The 25,149-nt window shown below is 42.6% G+C and overlaps 1 pseudogene; it reads left to right on the forward strand.

Annotated features, from left to right (window-relative positions):
* Positions 1 to 211: 211 nt before the first annotated feature.
* On the forward strand, positions 212 to 20,793 carry LOC126063210 (2'-5'-oligoadenylate synthase-like protein 2; annotated as a pseudogene).
* The last annotated feature ends 4,356 nt before the right edge of the window (positions 20,794 to 25,149 follow it).

Genomic DNA, 25,149 nt, shown 5'->3' on the forward strand with positions numbered 1-25,149 from the left:
CAGTCTATCACTGGATTAAAGGAGAAGGAAATCCAGGAGAAAAAAATGTCTGTTTGCTCCTCAGGAACATGACTGTCACCTCCACAAACTCACCGGGGCCACCTCCGTTGACCAGGGCCCAGGTGCCCGGCCAGCGGCTGCAACCACCAGTGTCCCTGCTGCAAAAGCCAGTAGTGCCTCCAGTGGTCACCTGGGAACCGGCTTTAATACAATGAGGGAGGAGCCCGGTAGCAACCATACTCACCGCGAGCTCAGGACTCGGCTCCGCAGTGCGGCGACCAACCAGGGCGCAGGAGGGGGCTGCGGCTACCAACCAGGGCGCAGGAGGGGGCTGCGGCGGCCAACCAGGGAGCAGGAGGGGGCTGGCTCCACCAACTCCCAGGATGAGCGCCCCTCCTGTTACTTCAAGGCCCCGCCAGCTAGTGCTTTCTCCTTACAGGCAGGAATGCAGGTGCAGAGCTGGGGAGGGGTTCCCAGTGCAGCATGGGTCTGTTTCACTCGTCTCCATATTCTCCAAGCCTCACCCAGTGCCCAGCACATAGCAGCAGCTCAATAAAAAGCGTCTGCAATGGGCAGCCAGACTGTGTAGTGGTTACCCAACCCAAACCAGTGCAGCGGTTAAGCCCGTGTCATTTGAAATTGAGGGAACATAGTCGAAGGACCGGTCGTCTACTGAAGTGCTGCGTGATCCTGGGCAGATCACATTCTCTCTGAGACTCAATTTCCTCATAACTAGGATGGGTACTTGGGTCACAGGGTCCTTTGGAGAAGAAGTTGGCACACACTACTGGAATTCTTATCATTATCATAATGTTAAAGAGCCCTGGTAAATACTCCGCTCTCCAATCCACAATCAGCAAAGCTAGAAGAACTGGCCATATCACCTATCTCCTCCGTAGTAGAAACCTGGTCATTAGAAATGGTGGTTTTTTTTTAATAGGTGGGTGTAGAGCTTCCCTTTTGGAGATGAAGAAAAACTGACAAAATGTCCCAGTCAAGTTTGGAAGAAAAACAAAAAAAAACAAAAACAATAATAAAAACAAACTGTTGCCTTCGAGTCGATTCTGACTCACAGAGACCCTGCCCATAGGGCTTCCAAGGAGTGGCTGGTGGATTTGAACTGCCGACCTTTTGGTTAGCTGCCAAACGCTTAACCACTGTGGCACCAGGGCCACCAAGTTTGGAAGAGAAAGTTTTACAATGCTTTTGGAAAAGTAGGGACAGCGGACGGGAAGGTGACATGCAGATTCTGTGTGTCTCCCATTGGCAATGTCCGATGATGTCTCCTTAGCAGTGAAAAGGACTCCCATGCACCCGAGCCCCCTCTGGTTAATGAGGGTGGTCGCTTTCAACCTCAGCCCCCAGGCAGCCCAGAGCCTCTGGGTCTTGCTGTCTCAGAGGCACATCTTTTGCCTTCTGCCACACCCTCTGTGTCCAGCTAAGGGCACTGCCTCTGCTGACCCACAAGCCTCCACTGCTTAGGATACCAGGGCAGTTGAGGATTCCCTGCCAAGGCATACCCAAGGCCAAGACCCTCTCCACAGCTCTGGGACATACATCAGGAGCTGGGCCCACATGTCCCTCTGACATCAGGTCTGTAGTGGACTGATCAAGGTCTCTCAAATATATAAGGGCCTAATCCCTGGAATTTTTGAATGATACCTTTGTTGGAAACAGGATCATTGTAAATGTGACTAAGTTAAGGGTTTTGAGATGGAGAGGCTATCCTGGGTTATCTGACTGGGCCCTAAATACAGTCACAGGTATCCTTAGAAGGGACAGGCGGGACTCAGCATAGAAGTATAAAGGAGAAGGTGATGTGGAGGTGAGCAGAGGGAGATTTGAAGATGCTGCCTTTGAAGATGGGGCCACAAGCCAAGGAATGCCGGCAGCCATCAGAAACCCAAAGAGGCAAGGGCTGGGTTCTCCCCTAGAGCCTCAGGAAGGAGCATAGCGCTACTGAGGTCTTCGTTTTGGCCCAGTGATACTGTTTTTGGATCCCTGGACTCTGGAACTGTGAGTGAGCTTCTTCTTTTTTTTTTTTTCCTTTTGTTTTTATTGAGACTTTATGTTTTTCTTCTTTATTTTGATGAGTAGGTTTGTTAACTTTCTTTGTGCTTAGTTCGAAATTTACCCTTATCTTCCTAGATTTGAACCAATCTATTATTACTTGGAGTCACCTTGCCTTTCTCTCCATTAGAAAGTTCTATACTATGTGGTTTATTCCCCCTTTTGTTTTTCTTGAGTTGCTCACAGGATTTTTTCTTTGTCTTTGGTTTTAGCAAGTGTGATTATGATATGCCTTGGTGTTTTTCTTTTGGGGTGTATCCTATATAAGGTTAGTTGAGATTCTTGGATTAGGGAAGTTTTCGGTCAGCAATTCTTCAGTGATCCTCTCTGTGTTTTCCATTTTCTCTCCCTGTTCTGGAACTGTAACCACTTGCAGATTTTTGCTTTTGATTGTACCCCACATAATTCTCAGGGTTTCTTCATTCTTTTTTTCTGATTTTTCCTCAGAGTTGTATCCAAGTGTTTGCCTTCAATTTCTCTGATTCTGTCTTCCATCATTTCAAACCTGCTCCTCGGCCCTTCTATGACACTGTCCATTTCTGAAATATTGTTTATCTTTTGGATTTCTAATTGTCATTTTTGTGTAATTTCTAGTAGTGAATTTATTTTGGCATTTAGTTCCTGTATTACATTCCTGAATGACTCCATTTTTTGGTCTGTATTTCTCATGAATTTGCCTCTTCCACAAATTTGTCTATTTTTTACTCATTTTTGTTTGCTTTTTGCCTTAACTCTTGGGTTGCTGTGAATATCAGAGATTTGAATTCTCTGTCAGGCAGTTCTAGTGCCTTTTCTTCTACTAGAAAGTCATCTGGTGTCTTATTTTGGACACCTACTGGAACCATCCTGTCCTTTTTTTAAAATATGTTTTGATATTGTCTGCTGTCTTTGGGAAATTCAGTAGTTATTTTCTTCATTTCTTGATTTGTTTGTTTCATCCGGTTATGTCTGAGCAGGTCGGCTGTGCATTCTTTGTTGTTTGCTTTTTCTGTAGTTGTGATACTTTTCACCTCCTTGTTCAATGGACAGGGCCAGTCATTCAGCTATGGTGCAGCAGAGCGAGTCCAGCTGAAGGAGAGGGGCTGGGATGGGTTGTTTTTGGCACATACTAGGGCCAACAGGGAGGGCCAGGAATCAGTGTTGGGCAGTTTCCAGCAGGCCGTACCTGTGCTGCTTGGGGGTGTGATGTTCAGTGCATGGTGCAGGTAGGCAGGAAAGAGGGGGGGAGGTTGTGATGTGTGGAGCTAATAGGGGTGTGAGAAACAGGAGAAAGGGGAGCCAAAAACAAACAAGCAAGGAAAGAAAGAAAAAAAAAGGGTGCTAAGGGAGTTTGCCATTGGAGTAGAAAGATGAGAAACCAAGAGATGGAGAAAAGCAAAAAGGAAAAGGGAAAAAGAAAGAAAAAATAACTATGTAAAAATTTGGAAAAGTCCCTAAGAGTCCCAGAGTCCCACCAGTGGGGCTGCTAAGACTGGGGAAGTGGCTGTGCAGTACAGCCTGGCTAGAGGGGGTATAAATGTCACACAGCACCAGGTATTCAGGGGACAGGAAAAGAAGATAAGTGTAGAGGGACAAGAACTGAGAAATGAAGAAAGACAGAAAGGGAAAAAGAGAGAACACAGAAAAAAGAAAGCCTCCAGGGATCCCACCTACCTGCTGTGCAGATTGGGGGAGTGGCTCCTAAGCCTTGCAGTGCAGCTTGGCTAGAAGGGGCTCTCACACTGTGAAAAAGAAAGAAAGAAAGAAAACAAACAAAACAGAACAAAGCAAAGCAAGGGGGAAAAAAAAGCCCCAGGGATACCACCAGCATGGTGTCGAAGGCCAAGGGAGTGGTTCTACAGTCAAGGGTAGCTTCACAGCCTTTCAAGAAGAAGCAAAGATGGTACATAGATCCAGGCATTCCAGAGAAAGGAGGGGAAGGTAGAAGGAGGCACGGAAGAAACCAAAAGAGAAGGAAAGAATCGACACCAGCTCAGGGGCCCAGCCAGTGTGGATGGGGTGAATCCGAGCAGCCTGAGGCCAAAGCAGTTGCCTCCTGGCCAAGAGACTGTGGCTGGTGGGAAGCAGAGGAAGCTGAAGAGGGGGCAGGAGGAAGAAGGTGGGGGTTAGGAAAGCTTATATTGCTAGTTATCGGGTGCTCTGTCTGCTGCTGGGACCTTCATGAAGCTGCTTTCCCATACTCCCTGGCTGCAGATCTGCAATGTGAGTGGGGCGAATCCAAATGGCACTGATACTGCACTTCCCAGCAGGCTGAGCCACCACAGCCAGCCAGGAAAGTCAGAGGTAGAGCAGCAGGGAGAGAATGGGGGGTGGGAAATCGTGTATCACTGGTTACGGGTGCTCTGTCTCCTGCTGGGAGTTCTGCGAAGCTGCTTTCCTGCGCTCCCTTTCTGCTGATCCCTGACAGGAGTCCAAGATGATGGATCTGTGCTGCTTTAGCTGATGGGGCCCTCCACACATATCTGTCCTTGCTCCCTGTCCTCTGTCAGTTTCTTATTCCATTCAGTGCTTGGCTGAGTTCTTTATATCTTCCTTTGATGCTCCAGGTTCCAGGAATGTTGTTTGTCTTTGTTTTACTTGGTTTTTCAGGTCTCTGCTGTGGAGGGAGGGGGTGGTGTTTCTGTCTATGGCGCCATGTTGGCCAGAAGTCTGAAAGAGTGAATTTCTGATGTTTTAAGCAACAAAGTTTTTCATAATTTGTTACAGAAGCTACAGGAAAGTAATACAAGTTGCTCTGGCTTTTGGATCTGCCCCTCTCTGTGCTCAGACCCCATCAAAAATGTCCTGATGTATAAAACAAAATCAGACTAAAGGGGCACACCAGCCCAGGGGCAAGGACTAGAAGGCAGGAGGGCACAGGAAAGCTGGTGACAGGGAACCGTAGGTTGAGAAGGGAGAGTGTTGACATTTTGTGGGGTTGTTAACCTGTGTCATAAAACAGTATGTTTAATAACAGTTTAATGAGAAACAAGTTTGTTATGTAAACTTTCATCTATAGTACAATAAAAAAAAGAAAACAAACAAACAAAAAATGTTCTGAATCCCCTGCACACCTTTTGGTCCTTGAGATCAAGGAAAATACCTGGTCTGGGCTGGACCCAGGTCTGATGGAGCTGGCCCCAGGCTCTGGCTGTGCATGGTCTGTGCAGTTCTGGGTGCAGGAGACAGGAGAAGCCACCCACTCTCCTAGACAGCAACAGAATTTTTTTTTTTTAATGATATTCCAGGTGGGACCTGAAGCCGTAGAACAGGAAAGAGCAGCCAGTGAGGGGGCATTGAGTTAGGACCCCGGAGAAGTCAGGACCCAGGACAGCTCTCCTGGCTCTCCTGCCACCCTTCTGCTCTCCTCACTGGCTCTCTCTTCCCATCTTGATGTATCTCCCTGTGTATGTGTCTGTGTGTCTGAGAGCATGTGTGTGTGTGTCTACCTGTCTGTCTGTCTGTAGGTGTTTTTCTGTGTGTGTGTGTGTAAATGCCTGACTTGTCTTCTTTCCTCATTCTCTGTCTCTCCTCCCTCGATCTCTATCTCTCTTTTTCATTCCCTCCTTCAGTATCTCTTTCTCTCTATCTGTTCCTATGTAGCTTGAAATAAGGGATGAGGGAGGCCAGCTCCAGGACATTCTGAGAATTTTCCAGGCTGAGAGCCTGTGAGGCAGCCCATGGGATACTCTTATTACCCAGCCATTTGCTCTAGCACCTTTAAGCTGAAAAAGAAAAGTCCAGCAATGCAAGCTCAGTTTCAGTTTCCAAATGTCAAGAGAGCAGACCAGGACCTTGCAGAAGGGATGGCTACTAAGCTTAAGGAACCAAGGGAGGGAGGAGCAATGTGTTTCTGGGGGGATCTCAGACCTCTCTCCTCTCCGAGAGAGAAGGATAGAGCCCTCTCTACCCCGACACTGAAAAGGAACTATACACAGCCTTAAAGAATCTCAAGAGGAAAAACTCAAGATTAGGGCGTTGTTGTCAGGAAACTGGATTTTCTTAGTTATATCTAGTTTCCCTGGTTTTATCCATCCAAATTCTGATAAGAGTCTTGTATTTTTCTACATACAAATGTGCTGATTCCTTTTGATTTCCTACTGTAAGTGGCCTAGAGATTCTTTTGAGACTTTTGCAAGACATTTCTTACTGGACTTAATCATACCACCATCTGACACCCATATTTTTCCTTTTCCTACTATTTTCTTTCCTCTGGTCTTGAAACCCAACGCCTGAATTAAGGTTACATAAGAATCATTGGCAGGTCTGAAGTCAAAATGGCTTCATGGTTTTTTTAAATATGCATTTGTTTTTAGTTGTCATCAATTTGATTCCAACTTGTGGCTACCAGAGCTTAGTCACAAAAAATAGAGGAAAGTACAAAATGAATGGGCATACTATTCATAAAGACTATTAGCATTTTAGTGTACAATGATCACATTTAAAATACTAAGAAATAATTAGAAAACATTTTCTTTCACATGTATTTGCACATATATTTACTTTAAATGTGATTGTAAACTTCTGGTGTGGGCCAAGATGGAGTAAGACACTTACAATCTATCTCTCTCACAGATTACAACTAAAACTCTGGACAGAGGACGAAAAGCAAGCACTTGATGACATTGAAAAATAAACAATAAGAGGCAGATGGAAACTGAAGTTCAAACTTGAATAACAACCTGTAAGATGGGTATTTATGTTAGAACAAAATATTAATACACAGAACAACATGGATGGCTATTATGGGCATTAGGCTGATTGGCAAAAAAAAAAAATTTTTTTCAAAATGTCACATAGTCTATGATTCCATTTATATAACATTCTCTAAATGACAAAATTACTAAGATGGATAAAAGGTGAGTGGTGTCCAGGGTTTAGGCATGGTGGTGGGAGGGAGGGGAGTATGATTATAAAAGTGTAGCATGAAGGAGATCATTTTAAAAACAGGGCTCTTAATGTTTTCCAATTTTGGCTCCAAGACTTACCAGTTGTGTGACCTTGGGCAAGCTATTTAACCACTCCAAGACTCAGCTACCAAGCTGTTAAATGAGATAAGAATATCAACTTGAACCCTAGGATATTTGACCATGCTGGACCTATAAAAATGTCAATTTCCTATGGTTTCGCTTAATTACACCTACTTCATGGAGCCGTTCTGAGAATCCCATGAATTTAGCCCAGTGCTTAACACATGTCAAGTCTTTGGTCAATGTGAGTTATTTAATATCTATATGATCAGGGATGGAGCCAATATGGCACCATAGACAGAAGCACCATGCTGTTCTTCTACAGCAAAGACCCAAAAAACTAATTAAAACAGGGACGACGTCAATCCCGGAATCCTAAAAGTCAAATGAAAGATAAAGAACTCAACCAAGCACTGAATAGATAAAGAAACTGACAGAGAACAGAGAGCTAGGAGATATATGGAGTGGAGGTCCCCTATCAGATAATGCAGCTTGGGTTTGCCATCTTGGACTCCTCAGCCACTGAGATAGGTGGGCAGGGAGTACAGGAAGACAGCTACAAGGAGCTCCCAGCAGGAGACAGAACACCCAGTAACCAGCAATAACATGTAACATGCTTTCCTACTCCCCACCCTTCTTCCCCCTGCTCGGCCTCTGCTACTTCTCAGCAGGCTGTGGTCACTCGACGGGGGAGGAACTGACTCTGTGCCACTTGGATTCACCCTGCCCACATCAGTCAGCTCCTTCAGTGCCATTTTTTTTTTCCTGTTGTTGCTTTCTTCAGCTTCTTTTGGTTTCTTCTCTCTCTCACCTCCTTCCCTTCCTTTCTCTCAAACACCTGTCTCCTAGGTCAATCTCTGCTTCTTCTTGAAAGGATGTGAAGTGCCGCTCAGCTGGGGAACTGCACTGCCAGGATGGTGGGATCCCTGGGGCATTTTTTTTCCTTTTTGTTTTTCTTCATTTCTCACTTTCTCGTCTCTCTCTACTTTCCTTGTTTCCTGAATATCTGGCTCTGTGTGCCATCTCTGCCACTTCTAGATGGGCTGAGCAGTGCCTAGCAGCTCAGGAGCCTCTTCTCCAGCCTGTGCCACCATGCTGGTGGAATCTCTGGGGCATTTCTTTTTATTATTATTATTATTTTCTTTTTGTTTTTCTTCATTTCTCAGTTTCTCATCTCTCTCTACTTTCCTTCTTTTCCTGTCTCCCAAATAACTGGCACAGTGTGCCATCTCTGCCGCTTCTGGAGATGCTGTGCCACACTTAGCAGCTTGGGAGCCACTTCCAGGTGTGAGCCGCCAAGCCAGTGGGCTCTCTTAGGGATTTTTTTTTTATTATTATTATTTCTTGTCTCTCTCTCTACAACCCTTCCCTTCTTTTCTCGTGAACACCTGGCCCCGTATGCCATCTCTGCTTCTTCTAGGTAGGCTGTGCAGTGCTGTGTGGCTGGGAAATCACTTTCCTGGTCTGTGCCAACATCTTTTTTTTCTTTTTCTTTCTCCTTTTCTTTTCTCAATTTTTGTCTGCTTCTACCTTCTTTGTTCTTCTCCTGAATACCTGGCACCATTTGCCATCTCTGCTCCTTCTTGACAGACTATGTAGTGCCCCTTGGCTGGGGACCCTCTTCCAGTGGGTTCCCTTGGGACATTTTTTCTCTTTCTTTCCTCTTTTTTTTTTTTCTCATTTTCTTGTCTCTCTCTACCTTCCTTCCTTAGCCTTCTCCTGAACACCTGGTGTTGTGTACCATCTCTGCACCTTCTTTATGGGCTTGCAGCACTGCTCATCTGGGCATCTGCTTCTGGTGGGCTCCCTTGGGACATTTTTCTTTTCTGTCTTCTTTTTTATTTTTTCTCAGTTTCTTCTCTCTTTCTACCTCCCATCCTTACCCTTCTCCTGAACACCTGGCACAGTGTGGCATCTTCAGTAATTTTAGATGGGATGTGCAGGGTTGCTTGGCTGGGGACTCACTTCTGGTGGGCTCCCTTGGGAATTTTTTTCCTTTCTTTTTTCTACTTTTCTTTCTCAATTTCTTGTCTCTCTCTACCTCCCTTACTTACCTTCATCCTAACCACTGGCATCTTTTTTTCTTTTTCTAGGTTTCTTGTCTCTCTCTACATCCCTTCCATTCCTTTCTCTCAGTCATGTAGCTGCATGTGTCTTTCTCTCTCCTTTTACTTCTTTTTTTTTAATTCTAGTTTCTTACCTCTCTTGCCCTTCCTTCCTTTCCTTTCTCCTGTCCATCTAGCTGTGGGTACCATATCTCTCCCTTCTTGATGGACCGTGCCGCACAACCTGGCTAGAAAGCCACCAGCACATGACTTCCCCAAGTCTGTGCCATTCCAACAGTAGGATCTCTTGGCACTTTTTTTGCTCTTGCTTCTCATCTTTCTCTTCTTTCCCACACTCGATTATCTACACACATCACATCCTCTCCCCTCCCCCTGCCTATCTGCACTGTGCCCTGGAAATTGTTCCCCCAAGCAGCACAGGCACAGTCTACCAGAACCTGCCCTGCACTGATCTCTGGCCTGACCCTGTAAGTCCCGGTATGTGCCACAAACAACCCATCCCAGCCTCTCCTCTGCTGGACCTGCCCAGCTGCACCACAGCTTGGCAATTTGCCCTGCCCATTGGACAAGTTGGTGAGAAGTATCATGCCCACAGATAAGCAAACAAGAAAGAATGCACAGCCTCCCTACTCATACATAACAACAACAACAACAAAAACCAAAATGAAACATATAAATCTACAATCAATAAATGAAGAAAGTAACTACTGAATTTCCTGAAGATAGCAGACAATACCAAAACATATAAAAACACAGAACAGGATGATCCCAGTAGGTATCCAAAAATAAAACATCAGATGACCTTCCAGTAGATTAAAAGGTACGGGAACAATCCAATAGGGAATTCAAATCTCTAATATTCAGAGCTATCCAAGAGTTGAAGGAAAAGGCAGATGAAAATGAGGAAAAAATAGACAAAATCATGGAAAAGGCATACAAAAAAAAAGGAAAATAATACAGGAATAAAATGTCAAAATAAATTCACAACTAGAAATCATACAAAAACAACAATTTGAAATCCAAAAGATAAACAACAAGATTTCAGAAATGGACAATGACACAGAAAGTCTGAGGAGCAGGTTTGAAACAATGGAAGACAGGATCAGTGAAATTGAAGACAAATACTTGGATACCACTTTGTTTGGGGAAAAATCACAGAAAAAATGAAGAAAATTGAGGAAACCCTGAGAACGATGTGGGATACAATCAAAAGCAAAAAGTTTGCAAGTGATCAGAGTTCCAGAACAGGGGGAGAAAACAGAAGAAAACACAGAGAGGATCTGTGAAGAATCGCTGACAGAAAAGTTCCTTAATATCATGAAAGATGAAAAGATGACCAAGAAACTCAATGAACCCCGTATAGGATAGACCCCAAAATAAAAACACCAAGGCATATCATAAGCACACTCACTAAAACCAAAGACAAAGAAAGGATCCTGAGAGCAGCTTGAGAAAATGAAAAATCACATACAGAGTGGAAACAATGAGACCAAGTTCTAATTACTCGGCAGAAACCATGGAGAAAAAAGGCAATGAGATGACATATATTAAATCTTGAAAGAAAAAAAAAAATTGCCAATCAAAAATAATATGTCCTGCAAAAGTGTCACCCAAATATGGTGAAATTAGGGCATTTCCAGATAAACAGAAATTAAGGGAATATGTAAAAGTCAAACCAAACTTACAAGAATTATTACAGGGCATCCTTTGGTTTGAGAACAAACAACATCAGACAACAGCCTGAATCTAGGATGCAAGACTGCATCAGCCAGATACCAGCCTAGGTAATAAACTCTCAAGGATTAATCAAAACTAAAAGATTTACAACAGGGAACCAGAGTAGTTAATCTGTAAATGACAAGTATGTCAGAACAATAAAAGAAGGAATAAATGATGTAAGTATAGAACTTTCAAATGGAGAGAAATGTAAGGCAGTACCAAGTAATAAAAGTCTGGTTGAAACTTAGGAAGATAGGGTAAATTTCAAGGTAATCACAAAGAAAGTTAACAAACCTACTCATCAAAATAAAGAAGAAAAACATAAAGCCTCAGTAAACACAAAATCTACACAAAGAAGTGAAAAAAAAAATCCACAAAGAAAAGGAGTTCAGCACAGGCGTGTAAGAGGAACAAAGAAAGCATCAACACCATGAAAAAAAGCACTATAAAAAGACAGCAATAAACTCACACCCATCAACAATTACACTGAACATAAATGGTCTAAATAAGAGACAGAGAGTGACAGAATGGATTAAAAAACAGTATCCACCAATATGCTGTCTGCAATAGACATACCTTAGAAACAAAGACATAGATATAGCAAAAATCAAAGGGTGGAAAAAAATCTATCAAGCAAACAGCAACCAAAAAAGAGCAGAAGTGGCAATACTAATCTCAGATAAAATAGACTTTAAAACAAAATCCACCATAAATGACAAAGAAAGACATTACCTAAGGATGAAAGGGACAATTCCCCATGAAGACATAACCATAATAAATATCTATGCACCCAATGACAGGGTTCCAAAATACATAAACTCTAACAACACTGAAAGGAGAAATTGACAGGTCTGCAATAACAGGAGACTTGAACACACCACTCTTGGTAGAGGACAGAACATCTAGAAAGAAACTCAGCAAGATACTGAAGACCTAAAAGTCACAATCAGCCAACTTGACCTCATAGACATATATAGGACACGCCACCAACAGCTACAAAGTATACGTTCTTTTCCAATGCACATGGAACATTCTCCAGAATAGACCACATCTTAGGCCACAAAGCAAAACTCAACAAAATCTAAAACTGATCAAAATGCCATCAAAATAGAAATTAACAACAGGAAGAGCAAGGAAAAAAAATCAATTATATGGACACTGAATAACACCCTGCTTAAAAACCACTGGGTAATAGAAGAAATCAGAGATGGAATTAAAAAATTCCTAGAATCAAACAAAAATGAAAACACACCACACCAAAACCTTTGGTACACAGCAAAGGCAGTGCTCAGAGGTCAATTTATTGCAATAGATGCACATCAAAAAAGAAGAAAGGGACAAAATCAAAACATTACCTATACAACTTGAACAAATAGAGAGAGAACAGTAAAAGGAGCCCACAGTCACTAGAAGAAAGGAAATAATAAAGATGAGAGCAGAAATAAATGAAATAGAGAATAGAAAAACAACAGAAAAAAATCAACAAAACCAAAAGTTGGTTCTTTGAAAACATCAACAAAGTTGACAAAACACTGGCCAACCTGACAAAAGAAAACCAGGAAAGGACGCAAATAACTCAAACAAGAAATCAAATGGGGGACATTACAACAGACTCAAATAAATAAAAAGAATCATAACACAGTACTATGAAAAACCATACTCCAACAAATTTGAAAACCTAGAGGAAATGCACAAATTTCTAGAAACACACTACCTACCCAAACTAACACAAAATGAAGTTGAAAATCTGAACAGACCCTAAACAAGAGAAGAGATTGAAATAGTAATAATAAAAAAATCCCAACAAAAAACAGCCTTGGCCCAGATGACTTCACTGGACAACTGTACCACACATTCAGAGAAGAGCTTACACCAGTACTACTCAAACAATTTCAGAACATGGAAAAGGAAGGGACACTTCCAAATTCATTCTATGAAGCCTGCATAACCCTGATACCAAAATCAGCCAAAGACACCACAAAAAAAGAAAATTACAGACCAATATCTCTCATGAATATAGATGAAAAATTCTCAACAAAATTCTAGCCAATAGAATTCAGCATCATATATACATATAAAAAAAAATACACCACGACCAAGTGGAATTCATAGCAAGTATGAAAGGATAAGTTCAACATTAGATAATCAATGTAATCCACCACATACATAAAAGAATCACGTGATCATCTCAATTGATGCGGGAAAGGTATTCAACAAAATTCAACACCCATTCCTGATAAAAACCCTCCATAAATAGGTATAGAAGGGAAATTCCTCAACATAATAAAGGGCATCTATACAAAACCAACAGCCAACATCATTCTTAATAGAGAGAAAGGATAAAAACCCTCCCCTTGAGAACAGGAATAAGACAAGTATGCCCTTTATGACCACTCTTATTTAACATTGTGCTGGAAGTCCTAGCTAGAGCAATAAGGCAAGAAAAATAAATAAAGGGTATCTAAATCGGTAATGAAGAAGTAAAATTGTCCCTATTTGTGGATGATATGATACTACACATAGAAAACACAGAAGAGTCCATAAGAAAATCACTGGAACTAATAGAAAGGTTCAGCAAAGAAGCAGGATACAAGATAAACACACAAAAATCAGTTGGATTCCTATACACCAATAAAGAGAACGATGAAAAGGAAATTAGGAAATAGCCCCTAAAAAAAAAAAAAGTTTAGGAATAAATCAAACCAGGGATGTAAAAGGCCTATACAAAGAAACCTACGAAACACTACTGCAGGAAACCAAAAAAGATCTACATAAATGGAAAAATGTACCACGCTTGTGGATAGGTAGACTCAATGTGAAAATGTCAATTCTATCCAAATCAATCTACAAATATAATGCACTTTCGATCCAAATACCGACAGCATTCTTCAAAGAAATGGAAAAACTAATCCTTAATTTTATATGGAAAGGGAGAAGACCCCAGATAAGTAAAGCACTATTGAAGAAGAAGAATAAAGACTCCCACTACCTGATCTCAGAACCTACTATAGAGCTATGGTAGTCAAAACAGCCTGGTACTGGTACAATGACAGACACATTGGCCAATGGAACAGAATTGAGAACCCAGATCTAAATCCATCCACCTATGGTTGTCTGTTTATGGTTGCCTGACCTTTGACAAGGGTCCAAACTCCATCAAATGGGGAAAAGACAGTCTTTTTAACAAACAGTGCTGGCAAAAAAAAAGGAAAGAAACAGGACCTATATCTCACACTATACACAAAACTTAATTCAAAAATGGATCATAGTCCTAAATATAAAACAAAAACCTCAAAGATCATAGAAGAAAAAGTAGGATCAATGCTAGAGGCCCACATTAACAGGATACAAACCATAACTAACAACATACAAACTCTAGAAGATAAGTTAGATAACTGGGATTTTCTGAAAATTAAACACTTATGCTCCTCAAAAGACTTCACCAAAAGAGTAAAAAGAGAACCTACAAACTGGGGAAAAACTTTTTGGGTATGGCAAATCCGACAAAGGTCTAATCTCTAAAATCTGCAGGAAAATCCAACACCTTTACAACAAAAAGACAAATTATCCAATTAAAAAAGGGCAAGGGAATTAACCGACACTTCACCAAAGAAGACATTCAAGAGGCTAACAGACACATGATGAAATGCTCTTGATCACTAGCCATTAGAGAAATGCAAATCAAAACCACAATGAGATAACATCTCACCCTGGCATTACTGGCATGAATCAAAAAAACAGAAAATAACAAATGTTGGAAAGGCTGTGGGAAGATTGAAACTCTTATGCACAGCTGGTGGGAATGCAAAACGGTACAACCATTTCAGAAAAGCGTATGGCACTTGCTTAGAAAGCTAGAAATAGAAACACCATATGATCCAGCAATCTCACTCTTAGGAATATAGCCTAGAGAAATAAAATCTGTCACACAGATAGACATATGCACACCCATGTTCATTGCAGCATTGTTCACATAGCAAAAAGTGGAAACAACCTAGATGCTCATCAACAGATGAGTGGATAAACAAACTATGATACATACACGCAATGGAGTACTATGCAATGATAAAGAATAATGACGAATCTGCAAAGCATCTCACAATATGGATGAATCTGGAGGGCATTATGGTGAGTGAAATCAATCACAAAAGGACAAATACTATTTGAGACCACTACTATAAAAACTCACACAAAGTTTTACACACAAAAAGAAAGAATCTTTGATGGTTGTGAGGGATGGGAAGGAAAATCACTAAAAAGAGGGAAAATCACTAAATTAGACAATAGAAAAATTGTAATTTTGGTTAAGGGTAAGACAGTACACAATACTGGGGAAACCAGAATAATTTGTCCAAGGCAAGGTCCTAGAAGCTCCATAAACACACTCAAACTTCCTGAGGGACAAAACTACCGGGCAGAGGGGTGTGGGGACCATGGTCTCAGGGAACATCTAGCTGAATTGGATAATAAAGTTTATAAAGAAAATGCTCTGCATTCTACTTTGGTGAGTAGCATCTAGGGTCTTAAAAGCTTGTGAGCAGCCTTCTAAAATACTCCACTGGTCTCACCCTGGTGAGAGCAAGAGAGAATGAAGAAAACCAATTCATAAGGGAAATATTAGACCAAAGGACCAATGAACCACCACTACTGCAGCTTCCACCAGACTGAGTCCAGCACAACTAGATGGTGCCCAACTGCCACCACCGACTGCTCTGACAGGGATCACAGTACAGAGTCCCAGACAGAGCTGGAGAAAAATGTAGAACAAAATTCTAACTCACAAAAAAAACCAGACTTACTGGCCTGACAGATGCTGGAGAAACCTCAAGAGTTTGGCCCCCGGACACCCTTTCAGCTCACTAATGAAGTCACTCCTGAGGTTCACTCTTCAGCCAAAGATTAGACAGGCCCATAAAACAAAATGAGACTGAAGGGGCACGCCAGCCCGGGGGCAAGGACTAGAAGGCAGGAGGGGACAGGAAAGCTGGTAATAGGGAATCCGAGGTCAAGAAGGGAGAGTACTGATGTGTCATGGGGTTGGTAACCAATGTCACAAAGCACTATGTGTACTAATTGTTTAATGAGAAACTGATTTGTTCTGTAAACCTTCATCTAATGTACAATTTAACAAAAAAGCAGTATTAGATTGAACCATAAAAAAAATTACAAAAAAATAATACAGTCTGTGTGATCATCTAGGTTCCTGGGTGGTGCAAGGTGTTTGTGCTTGGCGACTAACCTAAAGGTTGGTTTTGAACACACCCAGCAGCACCATGGAAAAAAAATCTGGAGATCTGCTTTGATAAAGATTATGGCCAAGGAAACCTTATGAAGCACTTCTACTCTGTAACAACACATGGGGTTGCCATGAGTCAGAATTGACTTGACACCAGTGGGTTTGGGTTATTTTTGTCTGTCGAACCATGTAGGCCACCACTTATTTAGTTGTATAAAGGGTAGGATAATATTGCTGTAGTGAGGATTGCATGAGATGATTTATGCACACTCCATGCACAGTAGACCTTTTCCTAATCCTTTCATCTCAAAGGGTAGATTTTCCTACCCAGCTACTTTTCTCTTCCCAGGAAACTTTTGCTCCTAACTAAATGATCACCAGAAATCTATGATTAGAGTATTCATTTTCTTTACTCGGTGAAAAGATATAGTAATACCCACAGCAAAAGCCAATGAATATGGTGGAAACCAAGTGCCTTGTTTTGAACCTGTGTAAACAGTCCAATTTTGATGTTTCTGACTCACCTCCAGCCTCCGGAACCAGGCGTCATGGAGGTGAAGTTCAATATCGTCATCCTCGCAGGGCGACTCCTCAGGGAAGGGGACCACATTGAACTATAGCTCTGATGTGGACCAGATCCTGTTCTTGACCTGCTTCTGCAACTTACTTTTCTCCTCCCAGGACCCTTTTTCTGGAACTAAACAATCACCTGAAGTCTATGAAGACTTAATAGCCACCGCTGGCCGTCCTGGGGAGTTATCGTTATGCTTCACAGAGCTGCAGAGGCACTTTGTGAAAAGCTGGCCAGGAAAGCTGAAGTGCCTCCTACGCCTGGTGAAGCTCTGGAATCTGCAATTGAGGGAGGGCTTCCAGGCTGGGAGGTGCTGTGACGAGGGGGGAGGGCGGGCACATCACAGCATATTTTTACATAGAAAAAACTGGAAACAACCCACTGTTCAACCATAGGGGGCAGGTTAAATAGTGTAGAGATAGTACAACTAGAAGCTATCGATATGCAGAGCCCTGGGCAAAGCGAGGGATAGCCTTATTATTTGTCTTAGTTTGCTACTGCTGCTGTAACAGAAATAACACAAGTGGTTGGCTTTAAAGGACAGAAATTTACTTTCTACAGTTCTGGAGGCCAAAAGTGCAAATCAGGGTCTTGGTCACCTCAATTCCTTCTATGAGCCTCTCTCCTGGTGTTTGGTGACTGCCGTCAATCTTTGGTGTTCCTTTGGTTGTAGACAGGTCCTCACATGTCATCTATCTTCCCCTGTGTATGTGTCTCTGTGTCTATTCTAACTCAGAAGTGATGAGATTAAGGACCCATCCTACTCTGTTGTGACCTCATTAACATAGCAAAAGAAAACCCCTATTTACAAACAGGGTCATATTTACAGGTATAAAGGTTAGGATTAACACATATTTTAGGGGAACACATTTCAACCTATATTATTGCCATTGATGTTTTTATACCCTATTATCTTCTGAGAGGCTGTGCCGGAATAAAATTTCATGATTGTACATGATGGAAAATAAAGATAAAAAATAAATTTGATGAAATATTACTGAGACCTGGAAAAAGTGAACTGGAAATTTCCAAGTAGCAATCTCTCTCTCTCTCTCAACAGTACTTGATATGTAAATATTGAAAACTACCCTTGCCTTCACAATATGCACTAGAACTACTGACTACCTCTGCCTGGGAAATGGGTATGGACAAAAGTGTGAACTTCAGCATAAATGAAGGGTTTGTGGCTCTGATGGAAATCCTCAGAGATCATGAAGCTATCTGCATGTACTAGACCAAGAACTATGATTTTCAAAATGAATGTGTCAGAAACTATCACACATATAAGGAACGTAGGTGAGTGTATTAGTTGTATTACTTTCAACTACAAGAGATAGAAAACCTAACTCAAACAGTTTTAAAAATACAGGAAATTTATTGGCCTTGCAACTGAATATTTCAAACACAAAAGAAGCTTCAGGTATAGTGTGATCCGGGTGGTCACTCTGTCATCAGTGTCCTGACTGGGAATCACTCAGCTCAGCCATTCCCAGGATTTCAGCTTTGACTTCAGGCTAATTCCTTCATGGCTTCATGAGGTCCAGGCTTCGGATGTGTACCTTCCAATATACCTTTACCCCAGCAATTCAAGCAAAAGTTCTGTGATAAACCTTGTTTGAGCCTGCTTTGGTTAGATCTCCAATCTTAAATCAAGAGGTTCAGCATGCAGGGAGCTTACCCTACACAGATGCAGGCACCCAACACCTCTGACCTCCAAAGGCCAGAACCATGGATGTGGCTCAGACCCACCCCTTATCTCTTCCATACCCATCATCCCGAACCCAGCTGACCTCACCAATAACCTGAGAAAGAGGAAGAGATGGGGCTTGTTGACCAAATAAGCTGTTTACTCTCTATGGCAGGTGTGCTCCTGGACTGAAGACCCCAGCCAGGGCTGGCACATACAGGCATGACCCCACCCCACAGTCATGACTCAATGTTCTCTTCACTTCAACACCACATGAAACTTCCACAACTCCTGCCACAGCATCCGCAAGTCCCCACTACAGGCAACACCTTCTCTAGAGTTGTCCTTGTCAACCAGGTGTGCGTTTCCTTCCCTTATCCTGAAAATGTCTGGGCCTCAGTTCTTTCCCTGGGAAAATGGGCAGAAAATTCCTGCCCTGCCCAGTAGCTAATTGAGAGCCAGGATAGCCAAAGAATTCACTAACGTACGTACATCCTGTGAGAGAATGTTCTCCTATTGTGGATGGTCAAAACCTCAACTTATTGCAATTAAAACAGGAGATTTAGTGGATATATCCAAAAATAATACAAGAACAGCACAGGGTTCTACTGCAGACAACAACTCTAGCTGTGCTGCCTCCTTATAATTGGATCTCGGCCATGCTAGGTCTGAACGTTACATAGGACTCTAGGTTCATAGACCAGGACTCTGCTTATGAGTTCACTGAACGACCTAGTATCCCCAACCTTCTGTTCCCACAGTGAGCTTGTCACCAGGGCCCACATTTCAAATCCTGCAGGGAAATCCTCAGCCTGGCTGCAAAGGTAACCCTGCAGCACCTGAAGCAATTCAGATGCCCAAAGCAGCAGAGGGGCCCACCACCTAGCTTGTGGGTCCCATTGGTTGCGAATGTCCAGCTGACTAAGGGGCTCCTGGATGGTCAGATTCACATAACAGGCCAGTACTTCCAACTCCTGCTGAGGTCCCTCTTGTAAGCTTTATTGTTGTTATTATTATTACTATTATTTTGCATTTTGTGAAAAGATAACAAGGTTCACAGTATTAAAAAAAAGATCAACTGTTGAAAGGTACATAATTAACAGTAAATCTTCTTTTTATCTCAACCCCCAGACTCTCAGTTCTAAACCCTCCCAGACATCCACAAATCAATTTCTTCCATCTCCTTCCATGAATACCCCACCCATTCACAACCTCTTGCCTGTGTCTGATTTTGCATTCTGCTTTTTTGCACATTTTCAATTTTTTTTTTTTTTTTGCTTAAATCGTTAAGGTATTCAGTAAGCTAAATTATCTTAGAGAAAATTCCATATCCACACATAAGGCTTATAATAGGGGTAATCTTACAATATAAAGTTCAAACCAGGGAACATTTGGGAATGAAAGGGTGATGTTAAAAGCCAGGACAATAAACATAAATCAGGACTTCCCTAGATGATTAGGAACATACAGTTATCCTCAATATAATCCATCTTTTTAACAGCTACGTCATAGACCAATGCACTAAAGTATCTTAATTTAGATAACCAGTGCCCCATTGACAGATTTTTTAGGATGCTTTCAAATGTTTGCCATTACAATGGATATCCTTGAATATATGTCTTTGCACACTGTGACCAGTGCCTCACATATGTGAAATCTTTTATCTTCACAATAGCTCGATGATGCAGTAAGTACATTTATCCCCATGGGACAGGGAGAACTCCGAATATCTCCTAATAAGGGGGTAGTTATTTGGAGAACTGATGCCAACTGTTATAGTGATGAGGGGGAGCTGGGGAATAGAGGGTGAACCAACGGTCCTATAAGCCTCAGATGACCAAATGTCCTGCTTTGTCTGGGACATTACCAGTTTATCCCTGTTGTCTCACATAATTATTGATAGCACCTCCTTTTATTTTTAAAGGTGTCTCTGTAGGGCAGTAAATTACATGGCCAGTCACCAGAATGGGGAGGTTTGAAGACAGCAGACAGTCACGCCCACCCAGAGATTCTTACCTGCCACTGCTTCCCTTACATCGAGCAAGAGATGTCCAGGTGATGGTGAGAAAAACCAGGGAGCAGGCCTGGACACTCAGTGAACCCCTAAAGCCCCATTTGGAGGACTAGAACATGTGTGGCCTCAATGGGCATCAGCGTCTCTCTTTCCATGAGTTGGGTGGGGAGCGGAACTGCTCAGCAGGGAGCAGACCTTTGCTGATTATGGTATCTTCTCTAAGGTGGGCATCCTGGTGCTGGAAACCTTCCTCCCTGACATCCAGGTCGTTGTGAAGGAATCTAGGGGGCAGAATAAGCCTTATGCCATCGACCCTGATGACTCCATTTGGGGCTTGAAAGAGAAGATTGACGTAGCTGGAGGGCCTCGTGTGGAGGATCAGATTCTACAGCTCCTGGATTGGAAAATGCAGAATTGTTACAGCCTCAGAGACCTTCAGATCAAGGACTGTGACACCATAACACTCATTAGGAGAGGCTGACAAGTGTCTGAAAGTCCCCAGGGGTGGCCATGACAGGGTTGCCCACGATCTAGACTCCTAATGGTCCTGTCTCCCCATCCCACCCCTTCCTACCCTGTCCATTGTGATCTTTTGAAGCATAAACATGAATGTATCCCTCCCCAGTTCAAAATCCTCCAATGGTTCACCATTACCTATAGAATAAAGTTCAAGCCCTTTTACTTGCCATTCAAGGCATCTGACAATCCAGCCATTGCTAATATCTCTATAGCCCCTCACACTCTCAAAACACACCCTATGCTCCAGCTGTGCCAGAACACTTGCAATTCTCTGAACACAGAATGCAGGTTCACAGCTCCACAGCTTTGAGTCAACTCTCCTTTTCTCCCATGATTTCATCTCTCAACACTCGAACCTCTAAGTCAGAACTTATCTAATCCCCTCAATACTATTGTTCACATCAAATATCTTTACCCCTCTGGCCGTAGCTGATAAAACCAGGGTTGGGACCCTACTTAGTATACATTTGACTCTTTGGGCTCCAAACCAATCATATTCTGAATCCTAGAGATTGGGAAGTATTATTTCTGAACCATTTACTGTGTTTCAGGCATAGTACAGTCACTGGCAAGCATTTTCTTCTCACAACAAGCTTAGATTCATACTATTGTCCCCATTTCACAGATGAGGAAACAGAAGCTCAGACAGGTTAAGAGTCTCTTTGTCAAGGTCACACAGCTAATAAGTAGCAGAGCTGAGACTCAAGATTGTGTATGTCTGACCAGAAACTGTGGTCTTAATCAATAGGTGATGCTGCCTCCTTTAGTGGCTCACAGCTTTCCCTTGCCTACTCCAGCACTCTAAACCCCAATACTTAACTCTATACTGAATAGCATGCAATGCCCCAAATATACCGTACTGTTTTTTGCCTCTGAGCCCTTGCACTTATTGTTCCTTCTGCCTGTCCTAGATATATGCCTTCTTAGCAGTGGGTCCTTGGGCGAGTAACTCAGTCTCATTGACCTCAACTTCGTCATGTATAGAATGGGAAACACCCTGACTGTAATGCTTTGCTCATATTGTGGGGATCAGATAATGACTTTGAAAGCACTTTATAAACTGTAATGGCCTGTACCAACATGAGTTAAGTACCACAAAACCATGGGTGCCTTGAGGCTAAGACAAGAATAGAACTTAAAAGATGGAAATAGCAGCTGGGTTGAACTGATAGATGTTTTGTTCTGATTTCTAGTGAGAGAAGTGGACTTCATAAAAGTAGTGATGAACAAAATAGAGCAAAGTTGTGATCGTGGATATGAAAAAAGCAAATTGGGAAGGGGAGAGCTAGACAGAGTTGGATTGTCTGAACACTGGAGAGAGGAAAGGGCTTGACATGCACAAGAACTGACGGAATGGGTTTCAGGACAGGGGAACAGGAGTAGAGACCCACTTTAGAACGCTGCTGTAGTCATCCAGGAAGGGAGGTGATCATGGTTTGGGCTTGGTATAGGAGTGAGAGTGGAAAGAATTGGATGGATTTAAGGCCCACAAGGCTTGCTGGTGAATAGAATGTGGGGTGTGAGACTAAAGGCTGGCTGCAACTTTCTTCCATAGCGTCCTAGCTATTACAAGGAGAAAGGTCCTAGTATTTTCAAGCCCAACTGAGCCCTGTCATGCCTGAATACAAGGGATGAATTATGATGATGACCAGATAATGGGTAGTTTGCCTACCTTTAATGATGGTTACCTTTCAGCCCAGGTTAACACTCTACAAATGCAGTTAAAATATCCATTTGAAAAGCCTCCTTCTCTGAACATATGTATAAGATTTATAAAACAAATAAAGGGAGGACAAAAAAAGACATGGTTTGTATCTCCTATACAGCGTGCCTGTCGTATGTCATGTGAAATACCCAGGAGGTAGATGAAGTGAGCTGCAACAAGGGATGGGATGGGTCAACTGGTGATCTTTTAGGTCAAATTTTAGATACATTTCCTGTGTGTCTTCTCTTCTAGTGAGCATTACTCTTATTGACTATGTCACTGTTGCTAATCATATCTGCTAACAGAGAGAGCAAAGCCTTGTGATGACAAATGGTGGTCCATCTGTGTACAGTAGAGACTGAATCCTACTAAAGAAGGCCTTGAGCAGGAAAGGTGCCCACTCAGTGCCATTGCAGCTGCTGCCCATTCCAGCTAAGCCATCAGTCCAGGCTGCTGACAGTTGTTCAGAAATTCTAGCTTAAGGCCCCTGAGAGGCATCCCAAGATAAGATAGAGTTGTTGTGCAAGGTCCCGCTAACTCCCTTTTCTTCCTGACTAACTGCTGATATGCTCTAGGTAAAATTTCTTAGTAACATTTTTCAGGCCAGAAGGCTGCACCTTGAGAACCAGCTCCAACCAGCCACCCAAGCTTGAGCAGAACCTGACCTTGGAACTTCCTTCCCTCGGGAGGAGAGCACATTGATCAGCCCACTTTTGTACCTGAAGCCCATTCTGGAGCCAGAGGTCCATCCACCAGTACATCTGGCCCAAGATGACTTGGCAACTGGACTCCCAAACTTGGACAGAGGAAAAGAATTCCAAGAATGGACATGCTAAGGGGGACTGAGGTATAAGACCTGGAACTAGTCTACCTATAAAAGATCCCCAAACCCCCAGTTTGGGGAGCTCACCATCTTCTGGTCACTAGACCCTGTGTTGCTCCTTATCTGCACAGATAATAAATTTGCAGCTTTCTGTTTCCCTTGCAACTGGTGTCCATCTTATTTTGATTGGCTAATAGGACAGGACAAGAACCCAAGAGGCTTTCAGTTACAGTGAGACCATTGGGGGCTTGTAGACTTCATTCATTAAACCACCAAAACACCACTTTCCCAGTTCTTTAGGATTAACTTCTCAGTCAGGGTTGGTCAGATGAAGAGGAAGCTAATTATGTGCAGAGTCACCATGGGGCAGTTGGTTTGGAACGCCTTGGGTTCAGAGGCAGCAGATCACTGTCACTTGGTTAATCTGCTGATCACCGGGAAGGCTTCCTGCAAGGTAACTGACAGTGCAAAAGTGTTGGAGGAAGATGGGCACAGGTTGGCCTTCCCTGGCCCTTCAAAAGGGCTTCATTTAAGAGAAACTGCATTACATTTTGGGTTAGGGATCGAAACTTAGATGCATGAGACTGGGTTGAGTATTGAAACAGAGAGAACAAAGCTGGGTCAGGATTTGGGCCTATCTCTTGGCTCAAGCACCTCTTCCGGGGCATCAACTCTCTGAATTTGGAAAGGGAGAGAGGGGTGCTGTTGTCTCAGGGATCCAGGGCATGATCTAGAGATCCCACAGTGTTCACAGATCTCTGTCTCCAGGCAACCAACTATATTCCCTATCTTAGATCCAACATCGGGTTGTGGTTCTGGGAAAGCCACTTAACCTCTCTAACTTTCAGTACCCAAACTGTGCAACATGGGTGACAGGCCCCCTTTTTGCCCACCCCACCAGGCTGATGTGGGGATCACCAGAGATGATAACAGATAATCTCCACGAGCTTGAAAGAATCAAAACCCTGAAAGGTCTGAGAAGTAAGCTTCCATCCTCCTCTGTCCCATAGCCACACAAGTACCCTCTCTGTTGGCAACCACTACCAAGTCTCTTGTTTTTCTTCTGAAAATGAATAACTGGACACTTACAGAGCACTTATGATATACCAATCATTATCTGTAAAGGTTTACATGTATTCACTCATCATTATCTTTGTAACATAATAGGAATGAATAGGCCCTACTAAAACTTTGATGTCATAGAACAGGAATCTGCGGCACAGAAGGTTAAATAAATTACTTTCCAGGGACTTCTGGCTTCTAGGTGACATTTGAGGCCAGGCCATCAGTCACTAGCACCCATATTCGTGGTCACTATGTGAGCTGCCTTTCTATAGTCTTTCACACACACAAAAAAATTATTTCCCATGTAATAATTCTGTTGGTTAGTTTCCACTGAACTGGAAGATCCACAGTCCTGAACTCAATCAGTATCTGAGATAGAAATGTTGCTTTGTCTGTTCGCTTATTTAATTTCAGACAGGAAAATATGCCAAACTACATTATAGATGATACTTTTTTTCCTCGGGAGTGCAAGAGGACAATCGTGCCAACTGATATCTGATTCACGAGGATATTAAAAAATGACAGCACCAGGTTATAAACTAGGTTAGGGAGCCTTTTCTTGGCTAGATCTTCCTTCTTGGATTAAGAATTTTGTAACAAATGAGCTGGAGAGAGGCACATCTTTAAGGAAATCATGTGGCTTTTCTTCACATGTCCTCTACAATTGCTTTCGGATCCTTGAACTCCACCATTATTTTCTGTCTGGTTTTCTAAAGTCAAAAAGG

The sequence above is a fragment of the Elephas maximus genome, chromosome 19, assembly GCF_024166365.1.
Source record: "Elephas maximus indicus isolate mEleMax1 chromosome 19, mEleMax1 primary haplotype, whole genome shotgun sequence".
Lineage (NCBI taxonomy): Eukaryota > Metazoa > Chordata > Mammalia > Proboscidea > Elephantidae > Elephas > Elephas maximus.